The sequence below is a fragment of the Mirounga angustirostris genome, unplaced genomic scaffold (assembly GCF_029215605.1).
Source record: "Mirounga angustirostris isolate CCGP_5_RB_7025 unplaced genomic scaffold, mMirAng1.0.hap1 SCAF_3, whole genome shotgun sequence".
Taxonomy (NCBI): Eukaryota; Metazoa; Chordata; class Mammalia; order Carnivora; family Phocidae; genus Mirounga; species Mirounga angustirostris.
The window spans coordinates 195,175,700-195,201,094 of NW_026991711.1; the positions used below are offsets into that span (position 1 = coordinate 195,175,700).

Consider the following 25,395-nt stretch of genomic DNA (forward strand, 5'->3'; position numbering starts at 1 on the left):
CATTTTAGCCATTCTGACCGGTGTGAGGTGGTATCTCATTGTGGTTTTGATTTGAATTTCCCTGATGGCTAGTGATGTTAAACGTTAGTCATTTTTATGTCTTTTTTGGAGAAATGTCTGTTAATGTCTTCTGCCCATTTCTTGATTGGGTTATTATTATTAGTATTATTATTTTTTGGGTGTTGAGTTTGAGAAGTTCTTTCTAGATCTTGGGTACCAGCCCTTCATCTGTAATGTCATTTGCAAATATCTTCTTCCATTCCATGGGTTGCCTCTTGGTTTTGTTGACTGTTTCGTTTGCTGTGCAGAAGCTTTTTATCTTGATGAAGTCCCAAAAGTTCATTTTTGCCTTTGTTTCCCTTGCCTTTACAGACATGTCTTGAAAGAAGTTGCTGTGGCCGATGTCAAAGAGGTGACTGCCTCTGTTCTCCTCTAGGATTTTGATGGACTCCTGTCTCACATTGAGGTCTTTTATCCATTTTGAGTTTATCTTTGTCCATGATGTTAGAGAATGGTCGAGTTTCAATCTTCTGCATGTGGCTGTCCAATTTTCCCAACACCATTTATTGGAGAGACTGTCTTTTTTCCATTGGACATTCATTCCTGATCTGTCAAAGATTGGTGGACCATAGAGTTGAGGGTCCATTTCTGGGGTCTTTATTCTGTTCCATTGATCTATGTGTTTTTGTGCCAATACCATCCCGTCACAGATGCCCCCAGGTTTGGTTTTCTTTTGCAACATTTCCCTGGTTATGTATCCTTGGCTGCATGTTCTCATTTAGTACTGTGAATATGTCTTTCCAGCTCTTTTTCGCCTGCAAAGTCCCTATGGACAGGTCTGACGTTATTCTGATGTTCCTCCCTCCGTACATAAGAAATCTGTTCCCCCTGGCTGCTTTCTGGATTGCTTCCTTGGTTCTAAGATTTGCAAGTTTTCCATTTTTAATTCTAATAGTGTATTTATAGAATACTTTGGATTTTCTATGTACACCATCATATTATCTGTAAATAGTCACAATGATCTCCTCGCTTCTTATTCTTTTTGTTTCTCTTGGCTTATAACACTTGGGAGATTCTCCAATGGAATGTTGACCAGAGTAGCATTGCTTGAAGATTTTAATATACCTTTCTCAATATCTGATAGAAAAAGCAGACAAAACATTGGTAAGACATGTGACCTAATTGACATATATGGAACATTACAGAGTAAGTGCAGAATACATTATTTTCAAGTGGTGCTAGAATATTTATCCAAATAGACGATATGTTGGGCCATGAATCAAGTCTACACATTTTAAAAGCCTGAAATTAACTAGGTTATATTCTTAGACTACAGGGAATCGAGCCATAGTCATAATGAAAAGAAAAGCAGGAAGTCCCTCAATGCTTAAAACTTAAATGTAAATTTGCTACATATCCTAAGGGTCAGAGAGGGAATCACAATGGAAAGTCTCGATCTTTCCTACATCAGAGCTCACAGACAATGGCATTCTATCCGTGAAGAGCACTATAAATAAGGTAGACAGGAGTTGAGCCTTAAGTCCGAGTTCTGCCTGCCTCAGCCACACCTGGCAGCCTTGGCATGTGGTCGCCCCCAGCTGCCCTTTCTGGTAGCCCTGAGCTAAGGGGGACAACATAGCCATATGGAAATGGGAAGCTCCCCACTCCTAGTGACGATGGTGCTATTGTATTGTCCTCACCAGTCCAACAAGATGATTTCTGAGTGAAACATGACACAATAGCAGCTTCTTGACCTTCCTTAAGGTTTGAAAATCATCTTGTGAGTCATCTATCAGAAATATGGTTTCAACATGTGTCCTTTTTTCTGGAAAAGAAATAGATCCAAATAGTAATTATGGTTTCTGAGCACCTGCCCTTGAGCTCCATCACACTGCTCTTTGTGGAATTCTCCCTCTTAGACTTCTAAACTATGATGTAGGTATTTTTAGTCACATTTTCTAGATGGTTAGACGGGGGCTCAGAGACGATATGAGTCACGGAGGATTTTAGTGTCAGAGACCTAAGTGGGATCTCCAAACTGACTCCAAATCCCTTGTTATTCCATACACGGAACTCTTTCCCTGTTATCTCTGGTCTTCTCCATCTGGAAACATATCAAGTACCAGGATTTTCTTGTTGTGTGGCCAACTGGAATGAATTCAGCCGGCCTTTTAAACTATGCCCATCATGATCAGTGGAGGACCTTTGAGTAAGATACTCCAAGATCTCTAGGAATAGAGACATTATAATCTGCTTGAGATCTTCAAGTTACTGAAAGAACTATCTTTTTTTTAATTGATTCAGGCTCTAGTATGTTCAGAGTGTGCTGTAAGACAGGTCTGAAATAGTATTTAAAAACACTCAGCTCAGCCTCTTCTACAAAGTGAGACAGTGCTTATAAACATTGCTAAAATAGTCCCTTAGCTATGATTACTTACTTCCCAACCATCGTAGTGTTTATATGGTATGACTATGACTTAACATTAGTCAAAATCTGCAAGGAAAGAACTGAGACAGTGTATGCAAGCTTTAGGGGCACTTCATGTTTCCATTAGTGTTGTGAAAATGAGCTACTCTGTTTTATTCTATAGTCCAAGGGAATGGTGCCAGACATCTCTGAGATGTCTAGGAGTTCTAAAATTCTGACTTTAAATTATCTGTGTGCTTCAGAGATTTGGGCAGGAGAAGGGGAGGAGCCCAGCATCTGTGAACACCTCTGTTACCTGTGTTGACCGTGGGACAGGTGAACTTCTCTAGGCATCATTTTGATTTTTTGGCACTATTGTTAAAGGTACTTTTGTCTCAAGTTCCTCCCTTTAGTAGCAATTCTAATGATAATGGAAATTTTTATCTTTTACCATCCGTGGGCCTGGATCCTGGGCTCCCAGAGAAGCTATCCTGTAACATTTTACCAAGGTCAAAATGACTGGGCCAAGCCTCAGAGTATGGGTCCTATTTCTGTCCCAAGCACATATTGTACATCTGGTTTGAGAAGAAAAAGATAACCCCAAAATGCCATTGCAAACATAAAGATAAGAAAAACAAAAGAACCTCTCTGGCTTCCATAAGATTAGAGTCATACCAACTTGTACAAACTGAAAACATAAGAGAAAGTCTGTCACTTTCTTGAATGTTCTTCCTCATGATGATATGTAACTCTGTATGTAAATCAACACAGAACAAATATATAAACCTGCCTCAAATGTTCCTTCCCCGGAGCACTCCCTTTTTTGTGAAGATTGTGTCTCCCAGGCAGCTGTCCTGACTTGGGTTTGAATAAAACTCTCTTCCTTTTTCTCTAAAGTGTTTAAAAGGGTTTGTTCATTCAGTGTCGAGAATAACAATATGTTTTCTTTTTAAGTGAAAAATAAATGTTCCTCGTTCACAACTCCAACAGCAGAGAAGGGCGGCTGTTCTTCATCCTGGAGCTTCCCTGCAGAACCAAGCATATGTATATATATTCCAGCATAAACGGGCTCATCCTACAAGGATGCTTTGAAGGTCCAAGAAGCACTATCCAGTCCATGGGTGAGACCAGAAGGCGAAGCTCTTCACGTTTAGAGCATTAGTTTTTGGGTTTAAAACTGCCTTGGAAATGCGTGAAACCATTGCATTTCCTAAAGCCCAAAGCCTCAGAAGGTCCGAGCGCAGCTGATCTTGCCGGGAGCCAGGAACAGCTCTGCAGGCAGGGGTTGGTGCAGGAAGGGAAGGGGCAGGGCTCTGGGGGTGGTCTGCAGCCAGAGGCGGCCGCGGAATGGGCCGGGTGTGTGTGTGGGGGCGGACCCCGCCCATAGCCCCCGCCCACGCCTGCGCCGCCAAGCCAGGTGTTGGCGTGAGGACGGGCCTCCTGGACCACCTGCCGTCGTAGGGAGCCACGGGCCTGAGGGCGGGTTGGCCGGTAGAGGCAGGCGCGGCATCCAATGGGCTCGGGGCACCACCCTCCCCGACCAATCACCGCGTGGGGGTGGAGTTACCTCTCTGAGGGAGGACCCGGAGCGGCCCCGGATGCAGAGGTGGGACAGAAGGCCAGCTCCCGGAGAGTTCACCTGTAGAGTTCCCGGCTGGGTGAGACCATGCTGTGGGCCGGGGTGGGGTCCCGGGGGTAGGGTGCACCTCGGGTGGGAGTTGGGTCCTCGAAGGAGGCGGGGAGCGAGCTAATCCCGCGAACTCAGATGAGTTTCCTATTCGTTGAAAGTCCTTCAACGGGCCGTATCCCCCAGCCCCGTGAACTCCAGGGCTCCGCTCACCCGAGCTTTTTTGGGATGGGTTGCGGACATTTCAGGGTTTCCCGTGTTCCCCTGGAAGAGTGCACGTAAGGACCGCACACAGTCCCCAAGTTCAGTGGGGTGCCCCCTGTCCCCTGGCAGAGTGCAGGTAATGGACCTTGAGTAGCACCCCGAGTTCAGCAGGGTGTCCCCTGTTCCCCCAGGCACAGGTGTGGCGGTAACAAGCCCCAGAGCCGTCCTCCAACTTAGCATTGTGCCCCATGTTCCCCGGGTATGGTGGTAATGGGCTGTCAGGATTGTGCGGGAGGGTCCTCCAGGTGGGGGCCTGGAGGCTGGAGTAAACTAGACCCTACTCAAGTTGCATGAGGAACAGATGAGTTGAGGTGTTGATTTGGAAGAGTCATTTCGCGTTTCCAAAAATGTCAAAGTCATTGGTCTACTTTAGAATGAAGATAATTAGTACTTAAAAAACAAGTATGTGTTTCCCCTTCTCCCAGAAACCGAAGCAGGTGTGCTTGCCATAGGTCGGAGGTCCTACTTATCCCCACCTGACAGCACTTCTCCCCTCTGGCTCCATGAGACCCGAAGTTTTGAACATCAGCATGTGAGTCAGTGATGCTGCTTGTCACAGGACGTCAGCATTCAGAGAGAGCAGCAGGTCCATTTGGCACAATGTCATCTTCAAGTCAGGACTGGAGGTAAAACTTCTGATTAACCCCAAACCTCCTGGGCTTTCCTCTTTTTTCTAGTTGAGCTACGAAGTAAAACTTAAGTAGCTCTCAGCATTCTCCATTTGGTTCAAGAGTTACTTTCCCTGCGGGTCGAACATTGCAGGGGATCCGATTTTCTCTGTTCATTTATTGCTTACAAAATATATTCTGATCATCTGTTTCCTAGAAGTAACTTTTATTAGAAAGGGAAGGTGAAATTTACTCTTTGTGTGTTTTTAAGATATCTTTTGTTCCTCAACCTAATAGCGTTTATTCAATTGGGCCTAGGATATGGTTGAGCGGCCAGCATCTAGAGTTAGGTGGCTTTTTGTCGTCAGATACAGATTCGGATGATGTCTTGTCATTTGTCAAAGGTGATGTTTCATAATTGATTAGTGTTTTCATCAGAAGAGTTACAGTTAGGGTCAAGGGAAAAGTCAAAATTATTCAAAGCAGGCTTTTACTGTTTAAAAGTTGAGCCTGAGTTTCTAGTTTTTCTAAATGTATCCTCTAGATATTTTGACATGCTGTATTTTCTCTGTAGTTTCTTTGGTGGTGGAGTCAGAAGGAGAGTGTTTGGGAATTCTGGATGGAGGCATGCTGGTGTCAGGAGCACTGGGCTGAGTTCTGGAACTGCTTGCCTGAGCCTAGGTGCGTCAGGTTATCCCACAGAGCTTCCGTTGACTCCTTATGAAATTGCTGGAAGGTAATGTCTATGGAAAGTCTTTTTTTTAAAACATTTTATTTATTTATTTGACAGAGAGAGAGATAGCGAGTGGGAACACAAGCGGGGGGGGGGGGGTGGGAGAGGGAGAAGCAGGCTCCCTGCTGAACAGGGAGCCTGATGCGGGGCTCGATCCCAGGACCCCAAGATCATCACCTGAGCCGAAGGCAGACGCCTAACGACTGAGCCACCCAGGCGCCCCTCTATGGAAAGTCTTTTTCCACAGAAACTGTTCTGCCTAATGAAGAGCCATTAAAATTGAGGTGATTTGGGCTGAATTATTCTGTAAATAATAGTTTTAATCCCCCCGTCATAGGATATGGTATTTTATTATACAAGGAGTCCTCAGAAGGTTGCAGTGAAAGAATCCGATCTCAGAGCATGTTCATATTCCATTGATATGTTACTTACAGTTTGCACAGGTAGGAAGGTAAATGGAGAGAAATACGACAGAAGGGGAAAGTAGGTGTGACCCATTCATTAAGTAGCCTTCTACCTTTGGGCCAGTGTCATTTTGGAAGAAGAGGGGGAATCCTGGAGCTCTGCAGCAGATGGGGGAGTTCCAGGTCTGGGTAAAGCTGACAGGGGCCTCAGAGGAGAGCTGAGTGCATTATGCAGGAGGGTGTGGGCAGGGCGGGCTCCAGGGCTGGCTGTGGGTCTCCCGTGTGAGAGTTGTGACAGGTGAGGGCCGTGAGCAGGTTCCTGGCTGAGGACAGGTGAGGCCCAGGTGGAGAGCTGGCCGAGCACCTTCTTCTTTGCCACCAGGCTCACCCAACACACACAACCTCATCATCTGTCCCTGTTAGTCCAGTTCAGACGTCTCAGAGTTGCCAGGCCGAGACGTTTGTTTGAGCTTCTTTCTTTGTGTGTGAAGTTTCAAAACTTTGATTATGGAAATGACGGGTCGTCAGAACATCTGTTACTCTTTCATTTCCTGCTCTTTTTTCTTTTTAAAAAATTTTTTAAAATTTTTTATTTAGCAACTTTTTTAAAAATTTTTTTTAATCCTGCTTTTTTTTCAATCACCAAAGAGAATCATTCCTGCTAGTGGAAGGGGCTATCTGTGTGTTTTTATTTCCCATTTTAATTAAACAATGGGAAAACAATCTTCAAAGATATTAAAAGAATCCTTTGTGAGTGTTCATGTTTTCCTGTTCCATGTACCACATTCCGATATTAGAAATTATGTTTTAAAGTAAAACACAGCCGCAGAGCTGTAACAGGGTACGGTGCCCTTTGTGAGAGGGACACATGGAGAAGGAGTGTAGGTTCTTTAGGAGCTTGGGGAGTGTCTCGTCGTGCTCCCAAAGGAAATCGAGCCCCCTGTTAGCCTTCCCAATGGGGTTGCTTACCTGGTGGCCCATCTTGGGCTCTGGAAGCTTGACCCCATGAGTCGCTTGCGACTTGAGCTGGGGAATTTATGAAGAAAACAAGGAATCCTGGAGGGTGCCTGCATCCTTTGTGCTCGGACAACTGCATGTCGCAAAGGAACCCATCACCCGTGAGGCGTGTCGGGATCCCTGAGGGTGTGGGCCTCGCTTCCTGGGCTGAGGTTGTGTCTTCCTCCTTATCTGGACCAGAGCCAGGGTGTGTGGCTATGGAAATCCAGACCCTTATGTGACCATGTCATTATTATTATTATTATTTTAAGAGAGCAATATAGACATTGACTTCGAGATACAAATATCAAAAGGAAAAACACAAGGTCAAATATATATATATATAATGACTCGTGGCATGTCTCATTCGTATGGGTCATGTAGGGCTGCCCGTATGAGAAAGACGAAGGAGTTATATTTTGATAGAAGTGTGCTGTGCACACATAGTGTTTTATTCTCTCATTTGCCTTATTTCTCTGAAGGGAAACTAGAGCGGTGACTGGAGCTTGGTTTCCGACTTTAAGGAATGGGAGACAAGTGAATTGAAAGAGCAGTGTTGATGTTGACATGGTGCTCAGTGCCCAGTGAGCGAATGTTTGAAGCTCGGACTCGGAAGCGTTGGTGTTCAGCGAGGATGTTGTCCAAGTTTCTAGCACATGGAGTCACTTGGCTGGTGTGCCTCATCGGGCCAGTTCCTGCCTTTCTAAGGGCAGCTTGGAAGTGGCTTGAAACCCTAGGGCATTTGTGGAGTGGCCTGGATGGGACAGCTGTGTGGGCCAGTGTAGACACCACCCAGGGAATTCCAGAGGTAACGATGAGCACATATGTGAGGCTGGAGTTTGCTTCTCCGTGAGAAGCATTGAGCTGGAGTGGAAAGAAGTCGCTGGGTCTTATGACTCTCTGTGTGAGCAGGTCTGAGCCTGGCAGGGTAGTCGGATCAGATAGGTGGGAGGTTGTGACGCCGTGGTGGTGGACCATCGCTCACGATGGGCAGGCCAGCTTGCTCCAGGGATAGGGACTGGGCTCTCCTCCCTGGCCAGCCCTCCTGCTGCAGATGTGATAAGAGAGTTGCTTCCTGTTTGGTTCTCGAGCCCTCGGCTCAGCAGGGTGGTTGGTGGGAAGCAGCTCACTCACAGCATTATCGATTCTTGTGCAGTGTGCCCCCTGCTTCCTCAGAGGAGGCACAGCAGATGTCCTGTGCAGCAAAGCTTGGTTTGTGATGACATCACAGGAAAGAGGGACAGGTGCACCACTCTGCTTGACCACAGGAGGATTCCGGACTTCAATCACAGGTGGTTGGTGCAGGGAGGAGAGATGTTTGTTTCCCAGGACCTTGGGCAAAGGGAGATTTGGGTCCTGGGATGGGTCTCTGCTCAGCTTTCTCAGATGAGCACCTCAGGCAAGGAGAGGACGTGTGTGTGCTCACCTGTAATCGAGGAAAGTGTCTGGTTTCAGGTCTCATGGGCAGGTGGAGTCCTCGTATGGCTCATTTTCCTGATGGTGTTCAGGGTGCAGTAGGTGGACCCCCTTGTCCCGGGCATCCTGGCTGTGCAAGAGCTCTGGGGCACCTTTTCCCCGGGGCTTTGGACCAGGAAATCGGAGGTAGTCCGTGGTGAAACCATCCGTGTAGGCCTCCGTTTCTGCCCTGCCGAGATGGACTGGTGACTGTGATAAGTTCTATATGTGGAAATATAGAGCAGGAGACAGGGCTGGCATGCTGAAGGGGAGGTGGGGGTGGTGCTTGCCATTCACGTAGGGGCCAGGTGGGACTTCACTAGGAAGGTGATCCTTGAGTCAAGATCTAAAGAAGGTGAGTGAAATCACATCAAGCGCATTCTAAACGGAAGGGAAAGCATGTGCAAAGGCCCCAGGGCAGGAGCATACCAGGTATGTCCAGGAGCATCAAGAAGGCCCTGTGGCCACAGGAGACAGCTTAGGACATGGCCTCAGGGAGGGGACAGAGGGAGACAGAAAGTCACTGCAGGGCTGTGACCCCATGGGACCCTGTTTCACTGGGCCTTCCTGGCTACAGTGCTGAGAACAGGTGACAGAGGGTTGAGGATGGGCAAGGGAGGTCCATGATGAAGCTTTTCCAGGAATTCAGGCAAGAGATGGGCTCCAGTGTGGGCCAGACAGGTGGTCTCGGAAGAAGTGGTTAGTCCTATTCTGAGTACATTTTGAAGATGGAGCTCACAGGATTTGCCAATGGATTAGATATTGGGAGTGGCAGAAAGGAGGAATTGGGGTAACTCCCAGCTGTGGTTTGTTGTCCTGAGGAAGGGGAAGGAGGAGGTTTCTGGGGGTAGGAGGTAGTCCGTGTTCCCCATGCTGAGGAAGGTGCCTCTCACGGTGGATCTGCTGATGCGTGTGTCCGGGAGAACATTTAACATCTCCTCCCTCAGCAACTTTCAAGTACAAGTATCCCCCACTTTTTAAAAGTTCATGGTAAGACATTTGGGTTTTTTGAAAGATCTACGTCATTACTCGGCTTCAGTAACAGGAAGAAACCTGAAGAGGATTTCCCTCTTATGAAAGAAGTCGAAAAGTGAGCCTCGCGTTCAGCATCTGTTTTGCGGGGAGCCACTGCAGAGGCAGCCTGCACCCCAACCAGCTCCTTCCTGGGAACTGCTCTCTGCGTCCAGCCCTCAGCACTTTGAATCGTGTCTGTGAGCATCTGCTGTGTTTCATCTCCATTTATTTTGGGCATCCCTTAGGAAGTTGTGCCCTGAGGCCTAGGAAAAGCCAAAGAGAAGTCATTTTGGGAGTGTGAGCACGCTCACTATTTTTTCTGTATAAATGAATGGTAATTCCTCCTTTGGTTTACACCATTTCTGCTGTGAAAGGTTTCCTAGGAACACTGTACTTTCAAATAGCGGGGGGACCTGTACCCCATCCTGCAGGGTTAGCTTTAGTCTCCATGCTGCAGAAAACGTTCTATGACTTACGCATTTTATCACTCAAACATGTGCCTTTGACCACCTTCCCACGTGCCCCCCCATCCCCGAACCTGGCAACCACCCATCTGTTCTCAGTATCTATGCGTTCATCATTTTTGTTTCCGTGTGGAATGTCCATGACAGCACCTGATATTTGTCTTTCTGTGTCTGAGTTACTTAGCATAATGCTCCCAAGGTCTCTGTTTCGATGTCTGGTTACTGTGAATAATGCTGCAGTGAACATGCATCTGTGTTTTCGAGGTAGTGTTTTTGTGTTCTCCAAAGAAATCCACTCAGTAGAGCCATTCCTGGGTCATGTGATAGTTGTATTTATTTTTTCAGGAAACTCCCTACTGTTTGTCACAGTGGCTGCACCAGTTTACATTCCCACCAACAGTGCACAGGGTCCCCTTGTCTACACACCCTTGACCACACCTGGTGTCTGTCTCTGGGATGATTGCCGTCCCTACAGTTGTGAGATGATAGCTGATTGCGGTTTTGACATAGGTTTTCTTGACGACGATTAGTGATGTTGAACAACTTTTTCTGTGTCTGTTGGCCATGCGGGTGCCATCTTTGGAAAGTATGTATTCACATATTCTCCCCATTCTTTGTACAGGTCTTTTTTGTTTGTGTCTTTTGATTTGTAGGAGTGTTTTGTGTATTTTGGATATTAGTTTCTTCTCCCACATATGATGTGCAGATTGTTTTTTCTCATTGGGTAGGTCACCTTTTAAGTTTTGATGGTTTCTTTTGCCACATAGAAATTTTTGTTTGATGTCTTTCCACTTGTTTATTTTTGCATTTGTTGCCTTTGCTTTTGGTGTGCGATCTAAAAGACTCTTTGCCAAAACCAATGTGGAGACACTTACTACCTGTGTTTTCTTCTCGGAGGTTTATGGGTTCAGGTTTTATATTCAAGTCATTCATCCATTTAAAATTTTTATGTGTGCTGTAAGAAAGTGATCTAGTTCCATTCTTCTGCCTTTAGTGTCCAGTTTTCCAGTACCGTTCACTGAAGAGACAGTCCTTTCTCCATTGTATATTTTCCGCTCTTGTGTCGTAAGTTAAGACCATATATGTGTGGGTTAGTTTCTCAGGTTTCTTTTTGTTCTTCTCCTCCTCCTCCTCTTCTCTTCCCCTTCCTCCTTCCCCTTCCTCTTCCCCTTTTCCTCCTTCTCGTCCTCCTTTATTTTTTTGTTTTACAGTTTATTTTTTGGGAAAGTATTTTTCTTGTTGGAATATATGCAGTGTGGACTTTATTGATTACATGTTCATACTATTTGTTAGGACATTTCTCTGACATGTGTGTTTTTGTCAATGAGTTGCTGGATCTATAGCTTTCAATAGGTTTAACATTTGGGTAGAACTACTCAATAAATGTTATATTCTTCCATCAGATAAGGGACTGTGGTCGTCTTTTGTGATGCAATCAGTTGTGTTGATTGATATCTCTGTTTCCTTTTCCATGATAGGTTTATTAAAGCGATTTTAATATTTCTTAAAAACATGGATTCTAAATCATCCTTATTTAATAATATATATTTATATAAAACAAGTTTAAAGAAATGCATTTATTGGCATCAGCTGTTGAAAGAGGACATAAATATTAATTCCCATTCAGAGTTAATAATAATTGTATCAGAACTAAGTTTAAATATACCTTTAATGTACCGACTCTATGAATAAACTTTGCCAAAAGTGCTATGATTATCATTTTCTGAGCTTTCTCTTCTGTTCCACTGAGCTTTGTTTCTAGGCCAGTACCATACAGTTTCGATGACTACAGCTTTGTCATCTTGCTTGAAATGAGGGAGTGTGGTGACTCCTGCTCTCTTCTTCTTTCTCCCGATTGCTCTGGGTATTTGGTGTCTTTTGTGATTCCATACGAATTTTAGGACTGTGTTCTATTTCTTTGAATAATGCCACTGGAATTCAGATAGGGATTTCATCACATCTGTAGATCGCTTTGGTTGCGATGGACATGCTAACATGATTACTCTTCGGTTAACGAGCATGGCGTATGCTTCCATTTATTTGTGTCGTCCTCCGTTTGTTTGACTCATCCATTCCCCGTCAACACACCCGTGTTTTTCCTTCCTTTTCCACCATGTGTTCAGTGTACCAGCTCTTTCTCATTCTTGGTTATTTTTAATCCTAGATTTTTTTTTTCTTGATGCAATTGTAAATGGCATCGCCTTCTTATTTTCTGTTTGTGAAGGTTTGTCATCGGTACACAGAAATGCAACAAGTTGGGGCGCCTGGGTGGCTCAGTCAGTTAAGCGTCTGCCTTTGGCTCAGGTCATGATCCCGGGGTCCTGGGATCGAGACCCACACTGGGCTCCCTGCTCAGTGGGGAGAGTGCTTCTCCCTCTCCCTCTCCCACGTACCCTGCTTGTGCTGTCTCTCTCTCTGTGTCAAATAAATAAATAAAATCTTGAAAAAAAAGAAATGCCACAGGTCTCTGTATATTGACTTTGTATTCTGCAGCTTTACTGAATTTGTTTATTCTAACAGTTTTTTGGTGGAATCTTTAGGGACTTCTATATATAGTATTATGTCATTTGCAAATACTGACAGTTTTCCTATTTGGATTTCATCTTTTCTTTTTCTTTCTTTCTTTTTGTCTAATTGCTTTGGCTAGGGCTTTCAATACTGTGTTGAATGAAAGTGATGAGAGTGGGCATCTTTGCCTTGTTTTTGATCTTAGTGGAAATGTTTTCAGCTTTTCAGCCTTGAGTATGATGTCAATTGTGAACTTTTCATATATGGACTTTGTTGTCTTGAGGTGTTCCCTCTGTACCCAGATGGTTTAGAGTTTTTATCACAAATGCATATTGAACCTGTCAAGTATTTTTGTTGAGGTACAGCTGAATGTGGGGGCTCGCTGGGATAGGCATGCAGATGTCTCCAGGTCATAGACCTTTCCGTAGTTCCACATGGCACGGGATCCTTCTGGGTGGCGGCCTGAGTCCTCTCCTATTCCTCAGGTGTCCCCAGTGCCTGGGGCTTTGTATCCAGGACTCTGGGGACAAAGCCATCAGAACCCAAGCCAGGGTTAGGGTTCGGGACTAGGGGCATAACAGGTCCGATCTGCAAGCACCGTGGCAGGCTTTCCAGGGGACTGAGTTGAGGGCGTCGATCAGGATGAATGTCATGCTAGGGATTTTGGCCAGAGTGCCGCTGAAAGCGGGGGTTCGCTAGGATGGGCATACGGAGTTCCCAATGGTGAGGTTTCCTTCTGTGTGGCAGTCTGAGTCCTCCGGTATTGCTCAGTTGTCACCAGTCCTTGGAGTTTAGAGGAAGATCTCTGGGGACAGGCCCTTCAGAAGCCAAAATAGGGTTAAGGTTAGGGCTTAAGTGCATGGTAGGCCCGATCTACCAGGACTGTGGCGAGCTTCCCGGGGGGCTGTGTTGTGGGCGTGGGTCAGGGTGAGTACCAGGCTGAGGATTTTAGGCCCGACCGCTGAATGTGGGAGATTGATGGGGTGGGCATGCAAGTTTCTCTTGCCCTGAATGCTTTCTGGTGTCCAAATGGCAAGGTTTCCTTCTGGGTGTCAGGCTGAGTCTTCTGGTACTTCTCAGGTGGTCTCAATTCCTGGGGCTTTGGAAACAGGCCTCTGAGGATTGACTCCTGAGACTCAAAGCTAGGTTGCAGTTAGGGCCTAGGGCCTTGGCAGGTTGAATCTACGGGCGCTATGGCTAGCTTCCTGGGGGTCTGAGTTGAGGGCATGGGTCAGGGTGAGTGTGAAGCTCATCGTTTGCGGCCAGGGGGCCAGTGAAAGTGCATGTATGCTTTAATGTGCATGCAGTGTACTCCTGCTATGAAGCCTTTCCAGAGTTCCACATGGCGCGTTTTCCGTTTCAGGGGCAGTCTGAGTCCTCTGGTACTGGTCAGGTGTCCTAAATACTGGGGATTGGAGGCAGGCCTCTGGGGACAGACCCCTCAGCAGCCTCCACAGGATGACGGTTAGGGCCTGGGGGCATGGCAGGCCCCAAGTGCCAGCGCTGTGGTGAGATACGGGTGGTTTGACTTAAGGGCGTTCATCAGGATGAGCGTCAAGCTCATGGATTTCGGGCAAGGGGCCGATGATACTGGGGGTTCGCTGGGCTGGGCATGCAGGATCCTTGTGCTCTGAATGCGTTCCGGAGTTCCCAAAGGTGTGTTTTCCTTCTGGGTGACAGGCTGAGTCTTCTGGTCTTGCTCAGGGGTCCCCATCTCAGTGGCTTTGGAGCCAGACTTCTGCGCACAGACCCCTGAGAACTCAAATTAGGGTCAGGGTTAGGGCCTCCGGTCATTTTGGCCCAGATCTGCCCATGCTGTGCGAGCTTCCCGGGGCTCTGAGTTGAGGGCGTGGGTCAGGAGGAGTGTTAGGCTCAGGGTTGGCCTCCAGGGGGCCCCTGAAAGTGCAGTTTCGCTTGGATGGGCATGCAGATTTCTCCTGCTATGAATGCTTTCCGGGGTTCCAAATGGCGGGGTTTCCTTCTGGGTGGCGGCCTGAGTCCCTTGATACTGCTCGGGTGTCCCGAATCCTTGGGGATTTGTCGCCAGGCTCTGGGGACAGACTGCTCAGAAGCCAACCTAGGGTTAGGCTTAGGGCTTGGGGGCATGACAGGCCTGATGTGCCAGCCCTGTGATGAGCTTCCCGGGGTCTGAGTTGAGGCCGTGGGTCACGGGGGAGTGTCAGGCTCAGGGATTGCGGCCTGCGCACGTTGAACTTGGGGTTCGTTGGGATGGACCGGCACAGTTTGCTGCTCTGAATGCGTTCTGGAGTTCCAAATGGCATGTTTTCCTTTTTGGTGGCAGGCTGAGTCCTCTGGTGCTGGTCAGGTGTCCGAAATCCCTGGGGCTTTGGAGCCAGGCTCTGGGGACAGACACCTCAGAAGCCCTCACAGGGTGACGGTTAGGTCCTGGGGGCACGACAGGGCCAACCTGCCAGCACTGTGGCCTGCTTACCGGGGGTCCATCTTGAGGGCGGGTCAGGTTGAGTGTCAGGCTCAGGGTTGGCCGCCAGAGGGCGCCAAATTCGTGCGTGTGCTGGGATGGGCATTCAGAGTTCTCTTCTGAACAGTTTCTGGAGTTCCAAGTAGTGTGTTTGAATTCTTTTTGGCAAGCTGAGTCCTCTGGTGTCGCTCGGTTATTGCCATCCCCGGGGCTTTGGAGCCAGGCCTCTGGGGACAGAAACTCAGAAGCCAAGCGAGCGATTGGTTTAGGGCCTAGGGGCATGGCAGGCCCGACGTGCGAGCACTGTGGCCTGCTTACCGGGGGTTTGTTTTGAGGGCGGGGGACAGGTTGAGTGTCAGGCCCAGGGTTTGTCATCAGAGGGCACAAAATTTGTGAGTTCCCTGGGATGGGCATTCAGAATTCTCCTGCTCTGAAAGCTTTCCAGAGTTCCCAGTGGTGCGGTTTCCTTCTGGGTGGCAGCCTGAGTCCCTTGATATTGCTCGGGTGTCCCGAATCCTTGGGGATTTGTCGCCAGGCTCTGGGGACAGACCGCTCAGAAACCAACCTAGGGTTAGGATTAGGGCTTAGGGGCATGACAGGCCTGATGTGCTGGCGCTGTGATGAGCTCCCCGGGGTCTGAGTTGAGGTCGTGGGTCGGGGGCAGTGTCAGGATCAGGGATTGCGGCCTGGGTACGTTGAACTTGGGGCTCGTTGGGATGGACCGGCACAGTTTTCCTGCTCTGAATGCTTACCAGAGTTCCGAATGGCACGTTTTCCTGTTTAGTGGCAGGCTGAGTCCTCTGGTACTGGTCAGGTGTTCCAGATCCCTGGGGCTTTGGATCCAGGCCCCTGGGGACATACCCTCCAGAAGCCTCCGTAGGGTTACGGTTAGGGCCTAGGGGCACGGCAGGCCTGCCCTGCAAGCACTGTAGCATGCTGTTGGGGGTTTGTTTTGTGGGCGTGGGTTAAGTTGAGTGTCAGGCTCAGGGTTGGCCGCCAGAGGGCGCCAAATTTGTGCGTTCCTTGGGATGGGCATTCAGACTTCTGTTCTGAATGCTTTCCGGAGTTCCAAGTAGTGTGTTTGAATTCTTTTTGGCAAGCTGAGTCCTCTGGTGTCGCTCGGTTATTGCCATCCCTGGGGCTTTGGAGTCAGGCTTCTGGGGACAGAAACTCAGTAGCCAACCTAGGGATACACTTACGGCCTAGGGTCATTTCAGCCCTGATGTGCCCACGCTGGGGCAAGCTTCGGGGGGCTCGGGGGTCTGAGTTGGGGGTGTGGGTCAGGGTGAGTGTCAGGCTCAGGGTTTGTGGGCAGGGGACCGTTGAAAGTGGCATTTCGCTGGGATGGGCACGCAGAGTTCTACTCTGAAACGTTTGGCCCGAGTTCCAAATGGTGCGGTTTCCTTCTGGGAGACTGAATCGTCTGGTATTGCTCAGGTGCCCCCAATCCCTGTGGCTTTCGAGCCAGGCCTCTGGGACCAGAGCCCTCAGATGCCAATGAGGGATAGGGTTAGGGCCTAGGGGCATGGCAGGCCCGACGTGCCAGCACTGTGGCCTGCTTACGGGGGATTGTCTTGAGGGCTTGGGTCAGGTTGAGTGTCAGGCTCAGGTTTTGCCGCCAGAGGGCGCCAAATTTGTGCGTTCCTCGGATGGGCATTCAGAGTTCTCCTGGTCTGAATGCTTTCCCGAGTTCCAAATGGTGCGTTTTCCTTCTGGGTGGCAGCCTGAGTCCCTTGATACTGCTCGGGCGTCCCGAATCTTTGGGGCTTTGGAGCGAGGTTCTGGGGACTGACTCCTCAGAAGCCAACGTAGGGTGAGGGTTAGGACATAGGGACACGGGAGGCCTGATCTGCCAGCGCTGCGTTGAGGTTCCCGGGGGTGAGGGTTGAAGGCGTGGGTCAGCGGGAGTGTCATTTCTTTTCTTAGGGTACGGGTTAGGGTATGGGTGAGGTTACGGGTGAGGGTATGGGTATGGGTGAGGGTACGGGTTAGGGTTAGGGTACGGGTGAGGGTACAGGTTAGGGTTAGGGTACGGGTTAGGGTACGGGTGAGGGTACGGGTTAGGGTACGGGTTAGGGTTAGGGTACGGGTTAGGGTATGGGTTAGGGTTAGGGTTAGGGTACGGGTTAGGGTACGGGTTAGGTTTAGGGTTAGGGGTTAGGGTTAGGGTTAGGGTTAGGGTCTCCCTGTCCTCTGCTGTATAGAGACCATTCTCCTCCGGTAACCAGATTGATCATTTCAGAACATAACCTTTGAGCCTGTCTGCGATCCGCTCCCCACCTGTCTGTACTCTCCAGCCTCACCTCTCCCACTGCAGCCCCCCTCTGTGGGCCACCAAGCTGTGTGGTTGTCCCACATGTGCCTTGGGCCTGACTCCAATCCTTTACATTCTCTGTGCCCTCTGCCAGGAGCACTCTTCTCTCCCCTTGCATCATGTCTGGCTTGTTCCCCCATTGGCTGGGCCTCTACTTGCCCCCTGGTGACCTGACTCATGTCTGCTGGGTGTATGTGCTCGTCCCCTATTTAAATGTAGTATCCACCTTCCCTGTGTGAGCGATTTACTAACCTGCGAGGTATGGGGTAGGCACAGGGAAGTAGTCTTAGTGCCTGTGTAAAAATGTCAGTCTCAGGGCGCCTGGGTGGCTCAGTCATTAAGCGTCTGCCTCGTGCAAGGTCTCGTGCTCGAGGTGCTCTAGCTCTGTATCGCCCACTTGCTGACCGTGGGTGAGATGCTGACCCACCGGTTAGGCTGGGAGCTCCGAGGGCAGGGAGGGTGTCTGGGGGTCCCCTCTGTGTTCCAGCGAACAGACACAGGTGTGGATGATGCACGCGTGGAAGAAAGCGCGAACACAAGAGTCTGTGGCCCAGACCTGTCATCTGTAACAACATCCGCCGCATCACGGTGCTGCTGGGGGAATCCCACCGATTCACTAAACTTTGAAGTGCTACCACCTCCCAGGCACTGTTCTGGGGGTTGGGGACCCAGCGGTGAGGAAGCACGGTCCCTGCTCACGTGGGGCTGGCCGGAGCAGAGGTCAAACGAGGACTTCAGGTCCCCGGCAAGTGTCTCTGCTCAGCTGGGGGCAGCTGCCGGGAGCAGCGGGTCAGGCCCTTGTCCCCGTCTGGCAGCTCAGGACCCATCTGCGTGGGGCGCGTGGTGAAGGGGATGCAGGATCCTTGGTCTGAATCCCCCCGTAGCCATTACCCCCATGTAGCCGGTCCCGTCACCGTCCCGAGTTTTGTCATCCATGAAGTGGGCAGGGGAAGAAAGCCGTTCGTGGGTTCAAGAGCCCTATCCAAGTGCGGAACTGGGTCTAGATCATCTCTGGAGGGGGATTCAGCTCCAGCACCTGCCCCAGAGCTCGAGCCAGGTCCTACACCGATGCATGCCGCAGCTCCCGAGACTGGGCAGCTGCAGCTTCGGCTCTCGCGCCAGCTCTGGGATCAGAGCCCGGTTTGGAGCTTGAGCAGCTCCAGCACCAGCTATGGAACTCGCCAGCCAAGGGCCAGCACCTTCACCGTCACACCCTCGCCATCGTGCACGAGGTCAGGAGAGGGGCTGGGGGTGGGAGGGTCCCTGCTGGGCAGGTCACCCCGGGTACCTTGGTCACTCCACTCAGAGCTCCCCCTCCCCACCCCTCCCACAGGTCACAGCCCCAGGCATCCCCACCCCTGCTTCCCAAACAAGGCTCAAGGTGGACAAGCAGACCTGGGATGTTGGAAGTTGAGGCTTGTACCTTCAACACGGTATACGTGTTGACCCAGAAACTCCACCTTATGGATTCTGTTGCAAATAGAGGTTGATGGACACGGTGTTCCCTTCAACAGGGTGGGAGTGAGCTGCCCACGCTAGGTGATGGGTGCACCTGTGGCCTGGGATGGGTGCTGCTCACTGTTCTCCCAGACAGGGGTGCCCGTCACCCTTCTCTCCCGGGGACCTCCGTTTCCTCACGTTCTCGCCAGGGCTGCTGGTCCCCAGACCAGACACCTGCCAGTCTGAGGGTGACCAGTGCTGCCTCCATAGGGTTTCCTTTGCCAGAGTCCTTCCCCGGGAGCTCCTGCATCTCTGACTCTCCCCATGCCTGTCCCCCTCCCCTTGGACTTGCATGCATTTTGTCTCTGTCCCTGTGGAACCCAGTGACTTGGAGCATGGTTTGGACCAGAGGCATGGGAAACCTTTCTGTGGCCTTGGGTTGTCAGCAATGCTTTGGCCCTTTGGGGTGTGTCTTCCAGCTTTCTGCATTTCCCTGGTTTCTCTGTGGGTCACAGGAGGAACCAGCCCTTTCCTGTCTGGGGTCAGGCTGAGGTGTCCCAGCAGGAACAGGGGTCTCCGCCCCGAGATTGTGTCCATATTTACCAAAGGGGGCTCTATGGTTCCATCTCATCTGTAATCCATTGGGGATTTCAACATCAAATAAGGGAAATTCTATGTCAAGTCAACCCAGAAAAGAAGGAGTCCCCTTTGAAAATAGGGGGGCAGACACAAAGGCCCATACTGTGTGATTCCACGTACAGGAAACATCCAGAACAGGTAAAGGAACAGAGAGAGGAAGCAGCTTAGGGGTTTCCAGGGAGGTCTTCTGGTTCGGGGACTCCTTTGGGGAAGCAGATATTCCACAGCCATGTTCTGTGGTGTGGTGGCCTGGCGTTGGGAATGTACTGATGCTCAGGACTTGTTCAACTGAAAACAATTCATTTTATTTAAAATGAATAATAAACAGCATATAGGACATGGAAAGAGAATAGAACAGTTAATACGAACCAGAGAGAAAGAACATAGGGGGAGGGGATGAAACAATCTGGCGGGGCATCGGGGTCGGGTGATGGAGCTAAGGGTAATGGTACAAGGAGCTCTCCCCGTGAGGATGTGGGCTCTGGATGTGGTTCTGGGAGCCCTGCAGGAGCAGGAGGAGGGGCAGGGCCAGATGCAAGAGCAGGGCCAGATGCAAGAGCAGGGCCAGGGGCAGGATCCACGGTAAGAGCTGGGTCAGGGGCAAGTACAGGAGCACAGGCAGGGCCAGGGGAAGGGGCAGCGGCCCTGGAAAGCAGGGGAAGGGGTATCGGCTCTGGCAGGGGCAGGAACAGGGACACGGGCAGGGGAAGGGGCATCGGCTCTGGCAGGGGCAGGGGCAGGAACAGGGACACTGGCAGGGGAAGGGGCATCGGCTCTGGCAGGGGCCGGAACAGGGACACTGGCAGGGGAAGGGGCATCGGCTCTGGCAGGGGCAGGGGCAGGAACAGGGACGCAGGCAGGGGAAGGGGCATTGGTTCTGGCAGGGGCAGGAACAGGGACACTGGCAGGGGAAGGGGCATCGGCTCTGGCAGGGGCAGGAACAGGGACACAGGCAGGGGAAGGGGCATCGGCTCTGGCAGGGACAGGAACGGGGACACTGGCAGGGGAAGGGGCATCGGCTCTGGCAGGGGCCGGAACAGGGACGCAGGCAGGGGAAGGGGCATCGGCTCTGGCAGGGGCAGGAACGGGGACGCAGGCAGGGGAAGGGGCATCGGCTCTGGCAGGGGCAGGGGCAGGAACAGGGACGCAGGCAGGGGAACGGGCATCGGCTCTGGCAGGGGCAGGGGCAGGAACAGGGACGCAGGCAGGGGAAGGGGCATCGGCTTTGGCAGGGGCAGGAACAGGGACGCAGGCAGGGGAAGGGGCATCGGCTCTGGCAGGGGCAGGAACAGGGACGCAGGCAGGGCAAGGGGCATCGGCTCTGGCAGGGGCAGGGGCAGGAACAGGGACGCAGGCAGGGGAACGGGCATCAGCTCTGGCAGGGGCCGGAACAGGGACACTGGCAGAGGAAGGGACAGGTGCAGGGGCAGGGGGTGGGTCAGGGGCAGGAATGGGCGCACACGCAGGGGCAGGGAAACGGGTAGTGAAAGGGGAAGGAGCTGGGTCAGAGGCAAGGATAGGAGCACAGGGAGGGGCTGGGGAAGGGACAGTTGCAGGGGCAGAAGCTGAGTCAAGGGCAAGAACAGGAACACAGGTAGGGGAAGGGGCAGGTGCAGGGGCAGGAGGTGGGACAGGGACAGGAACAGGACCACAGGCAGGGGCAGGGGCAGGGGCAGAACCCGGGTCAGGGGCAAGAATAGGAGCACAGGCAGGGGCAAGGGAAGGGGCAGGATCCAGGGCAGGAGCTGGGTCAGGGTCAGGATCCGGATCAGGGGCAAGAACAGGTGCACAGGTAAGGGAAGGGGCTGGTGCAGGGTCAGGAGCTGGGTCAGGGGCAAGAACAGGTGCACAGGCAGGTGCTGGGGAAGGGGCAGGTGCAGGGGCAGGAGGTGGGTCAGGAGAAGGGACATTGGCTCTAGCAGGGGCAGGGGAAGGGGCAGGGGAAGGGGCAGGAGTTGGGGCAGGGGCCGGAACAGGAGCACAAGCCGGGGAAAGGGAGGGGGCAGGTGCAAGGGGAGGGACAGGGTCTGCCGCATTGGCACGTACAGGACCCGGGGCAGTATCTGGGTCAGGGGCAAGAACCGGGGCACTGGCAGGGGTAGGGATGGGTCAGGATCCAGGGCAGGAGCTGGGTCGGGCGCAGGAGCAGGGCCACAGTTCGGGGCAGGCGCGGGGGCGGCGGCTCTGGCAGGAACAGGGGCAGGCCCAGGGGCAGGCTCTCCGGAGGCAGGTTGTCCAGCAGGCCCTTCCTGGCCCCCGTCAGGCTCTCCGTGGGCGGGTGCTGGGTCACCTGCCGGCTCCTGGTCTCCTGCTGAAGTCGCAGCCACCACCCCTCCGTCCAGAGCTGCCGATGGAGTTGGAGCCGGCTCTAGCTCCTCAGGTGGTGGAGCAGCTGTGAGAGGAGAAAAGCTCACCCCGAGCCTGCTCTCCGTGGAGACAGAACCCAGCCCAGGGCCTCCCAGAGAAGCCGCAGCCAGGAAGGAGCCCTCCCCGGGGCGTCTCCCCGACCGCAGTCCACCCGCTGGGCGCTCTGAGCCCAGTCATTGCTCCAGGCCCCACACCAGGCTCTGGGGGCTCCTCCCTGTGGGGCCAGCCCCCACCCTTCCACACACACCCACGGGCACCCAGCCCCGGGCTTCTCAGCCTCAGGCTCGGCCTCCGTGGGCTCTGGCTCCTGGAGCACAATGCAGTCAATGACCACCAGGGACAGTGGTCTGGGTGGTGTCGGAGGCCTCTCCCCGCAATCCCCAGCACCTGCTCCAGGGGAGTCCTGTGGGGTCACGCTCCGGATCCCGGACATGGAGTGGGTGTCCGCCAGCCTCGTGCCGATCTCATCGGAGGTCTGCAAAGACAGGGACGGGTAGCCGGCCCGGAGGCATCCCAGTCCTACCCGGCCAACCTCCCTGTCCCCTGCCCAGTCGCCCTGCTGCTCCCAGATCAGACACACACCTGTGGGTGTACAGCCCTGCACGCGGGACAATGACCCATCCCTGCAGGGCGATCGAGACAAACCCTGGGCAGAAGCTCACAGCCCCCCACACCCCATCCCACCCAGCCAGCCTGGACCTTGAACATGACCTGCCCATGGGTTATCTGACCCCTCATCAGCCTGCTCTTGAATGGCGTTGGCCCACCCCACATGACCCCTCTTCTCACACACACACACACACACACACACACACACACACACGCACGGAGGGGAGGGGACCTGGGGCTGCACAGGTGGATTAGACCCTGTGGGGCTGGGTGGCCGGCTCTGGGCCTCCTGGTGTCACCTTTCGGGCCTTCCGGCCAAACGGCCAGAGGCGGTGGGGAGCCCTGATCGGACATCCCCAGCGGGGGCCAGCGTTTGCAGGGCGGGCTTTCTTCAGCCTGCAGCATCCAGACTTAGGGAGGCAACAAGCCCACATGTTCATGGTTGGATGATCTCCAATGAAATGAGCTGGGCAGGGGGCTGTCTCTGGAATGTGGGTGCCTGGTTACCTGGGTTCCAAATTCTGTTGGACTCTGTTGTCAGGGAAGTGAGGTCATCACTGCCTGGGGTCCCCTTACCCAACTTCCTCCTCACACAAGACCCCCACCCCCGAGGGCCCCCTCCCCCCATGCCCCATCCATACAGTGACTCCCTCACAGCCCACCCACAGCCTTCCCAAGGCCTGGGTGCAGCCGGTGTCCCCGCTGTGAGGACACAGAGCTGGCTTCAGACTGGGCTCCTGTGCGTGCCCAGGGCTGTGACCCTGGACAGACCCTGTGCCTCTCAGGGCCTCCCCAGGCTCCCCATCTGCACAGTGGGGTGTTCTGGCTTCTACTCCTAGGGACGCCATCAGGGGTAGGACCTCTACATACATTCCGTACTTGCTATCACAGGAGGCTGGGGCACACTTGGCAATGCAAGGATGAGCCAGGGGCTGGGCGGGACATGGAGCACAGCTCAGAGGGGCCTGGGTCTGCTCTGGGGTCTGGGCAAAGCCACCCCCTTCTTGCCTGTTCCCAGCCCCTGTGGGAAGGTTGCAATGAACGGATTCCGACCTTGTCCCCTGGTGACGCACACTTCCAGGGGCTCCCATTAGGTTTAGGCTCAGGCCCCGGGGCCTCGTCTGCGCCCATGTGCTGGGCAGTCCCCACAGTGGTTCCCAGGCATTCCCACATCTTGCTCACACATCCCTGTGGAATCCCCTCCCCTCCGGGGTGGATGGCCTGTGTGACCGCGCTCTCAGGAAGAGAATGGGGCAAAATGCTAGGATGTCATTTCCAAGCTGATGGAGGAAAGTCTGTGACTTCTTCTGGTTCCCTCTGTCGTGTGTTCATTCTCTGTCTCCTTCTCTGTTTCTGTCTCTGTCTCTGTGTCTCTCACAGGAGCAGGATCTGTGGACTCCAGGGGTGATGTGAGAAACGTCAGAAGCCTCCCTTGTCCGTGTTTCCCTCGTCTGTCCCGGTGCTCCATTCCTTCCTAAGGCCTTGTCACCCGGACCAGAGCAGTGAATCTGGAACCTCTTCCAAATGGAGACCCGGAGGCTGCAACAAGGAGGGTCTTGGCCTTGGTCCCCAGACTAGTGGTCAGTGCTCTGCCATGTTCTGCGTACCCAGGTCCTCAGCCCCCCAAGTCCCCAGTCTGTCCCCTGCTCAGAAGGACCTCGAGGGAGTACAAAGCATTTTCCCAGGACTGGGAGCACAGTGGGTCGGGGATGGAGATCCAAGGCCAATAGGCTCTTCCACAAGCCTGTGGGACCCTAGGGACACTGCATCTCTAAGCCCAAGTGACAGAAGAGTAAGCTGAGGCCTTTGTGCTGTAGCCCCTCTGGACTTGGGGGTGGGTATCTCTTCCTGCTTCCAAGTGCCCAGGCTGGTGATGGACACCGGAACCCAGACCCTGTCCTCTCCCAGTGCCCTGGCAACCCTTCGGGGTCCCTTGGGGACCCCTGACCCTCAGCCTGGCCTGTCTCCCCTCCCCATGCTATGGATCTGGGTCCTTGCCAGGAGTCCTGATGCCCTGCCCCATGACCCAGCTGTCTGCAACCTGTTTCTTCTTTCCCCCCTGTCACCCACCTCGCTCCCAGGGTGTCCTCCCCTTCTGACCCCCAGCTGGGCAGTCAGAGTGGTGTGGGTGTGTGTGTGGGGGGGTGTGTGTGTGTGCAGCTGCACGTGCCTCTACGTGCCTGGGGATGCCAAGGTCATGTCCCCACATGGAACAGGGTGGGTAGCTCTTCCCGAGGATCTGAGTGGCTCTCACCCCCAAAGCAAACCTCATGGGAGGGTTGGGACTGGCCTAGGACTGGAGAGCAGCTCCTTGGACTCTGCACCCCTCAGTTGTCCTGGGCCAGTCCCTGCCTCTCTTGACCCAGGTTCCCAACTGTCCCTGAGGGTCGGACATGGAAAGGCTTGAACGTGGCTGCTCCTCCAGGGGTAGGTGGGGGACAGGTGCACCAGGCACGCAGGCCTCCCCACCGAGAGGGCCAGCCAGGTGTGTCATGGCCAGGTGTGCACAGACGACCTGCCCACAGCTCCTGTACCATGACCCAGCCCTGCGGCAGATGTGCACGAGACCCATGGCTCCGCACCTGACCGGTCCCCTGCATTCCCTCACCACCTCGGAGACAAGGGCTCTTCTTCGTCCTAGGGCCCGTCATCCTTTGGACAATGAGAGCAGAGGGATCCGTATCTAGAGGAGGCCGGCAGGGCGTCCCACGGAGTGTCGTGTGCCCATCTCTGCTTTGTCGTCTAGGCTTAGCGGCGGACCCCCACCTAGAAAGAGGCCCGCGGGGCAGGGACATTTGTCTGCCCTGTTCCCTGAATTATGGAAAATGTCTAGAAGGGGCTTCCTGTCCATGTGTGGAGTCGATGAAGCCCAGCCAGCACCTTTCAGATGTCTGAGTGGCTCTGGGGCCCCTCTGCCAGCCCCCAGGGATCCCTGCTCTGGCTCCACCCAGGATGGGAGCCCCAGATGGAATCTGAAACCTCCTCACAGCCAGGAATGCGGCTTTGCCCCGGACACAGGACACCGAGGCTTGGGGCAGAGAGCTCCTTCACGGTGGAGAGGAACCGCCTCAGCCCCAGGCCACCCTCCCCGTGGGCCGGCCACAGG

The 25,395-nt window shown here is 52.7% G+C and overlaps 1 long non-coding RNA gene across 2 annotated transcripts; it reads left to right on the forward strand.

The window, feature by feature from the left end:
• Positions 1–719: 719 nt before the first annotated feature.
• LOC135363938 (uncharacterized) lies at positions 720–25,017 on the forward strand. Of its 2 annotated transcripts, XR_010410383.1 has the most exons (5): positions 720–3,528; positions 4,724–4,924; positions 5,481–5,642; positions 23,670–23,869; positions 24,931–25,017. It is a non-coding gene; the product is annotated as an uncharacterized LOC135363938 (long non-coding RNA). The 2 variants fall into 2 exon arrangements; XR_010410382.1 differs by lacking the exon at positions 24,931–25,017 and having other exon boundaries at positions 23,670–24,308.
• Positions 25,018–25,395: the final 378 nt, after the last annotated feature.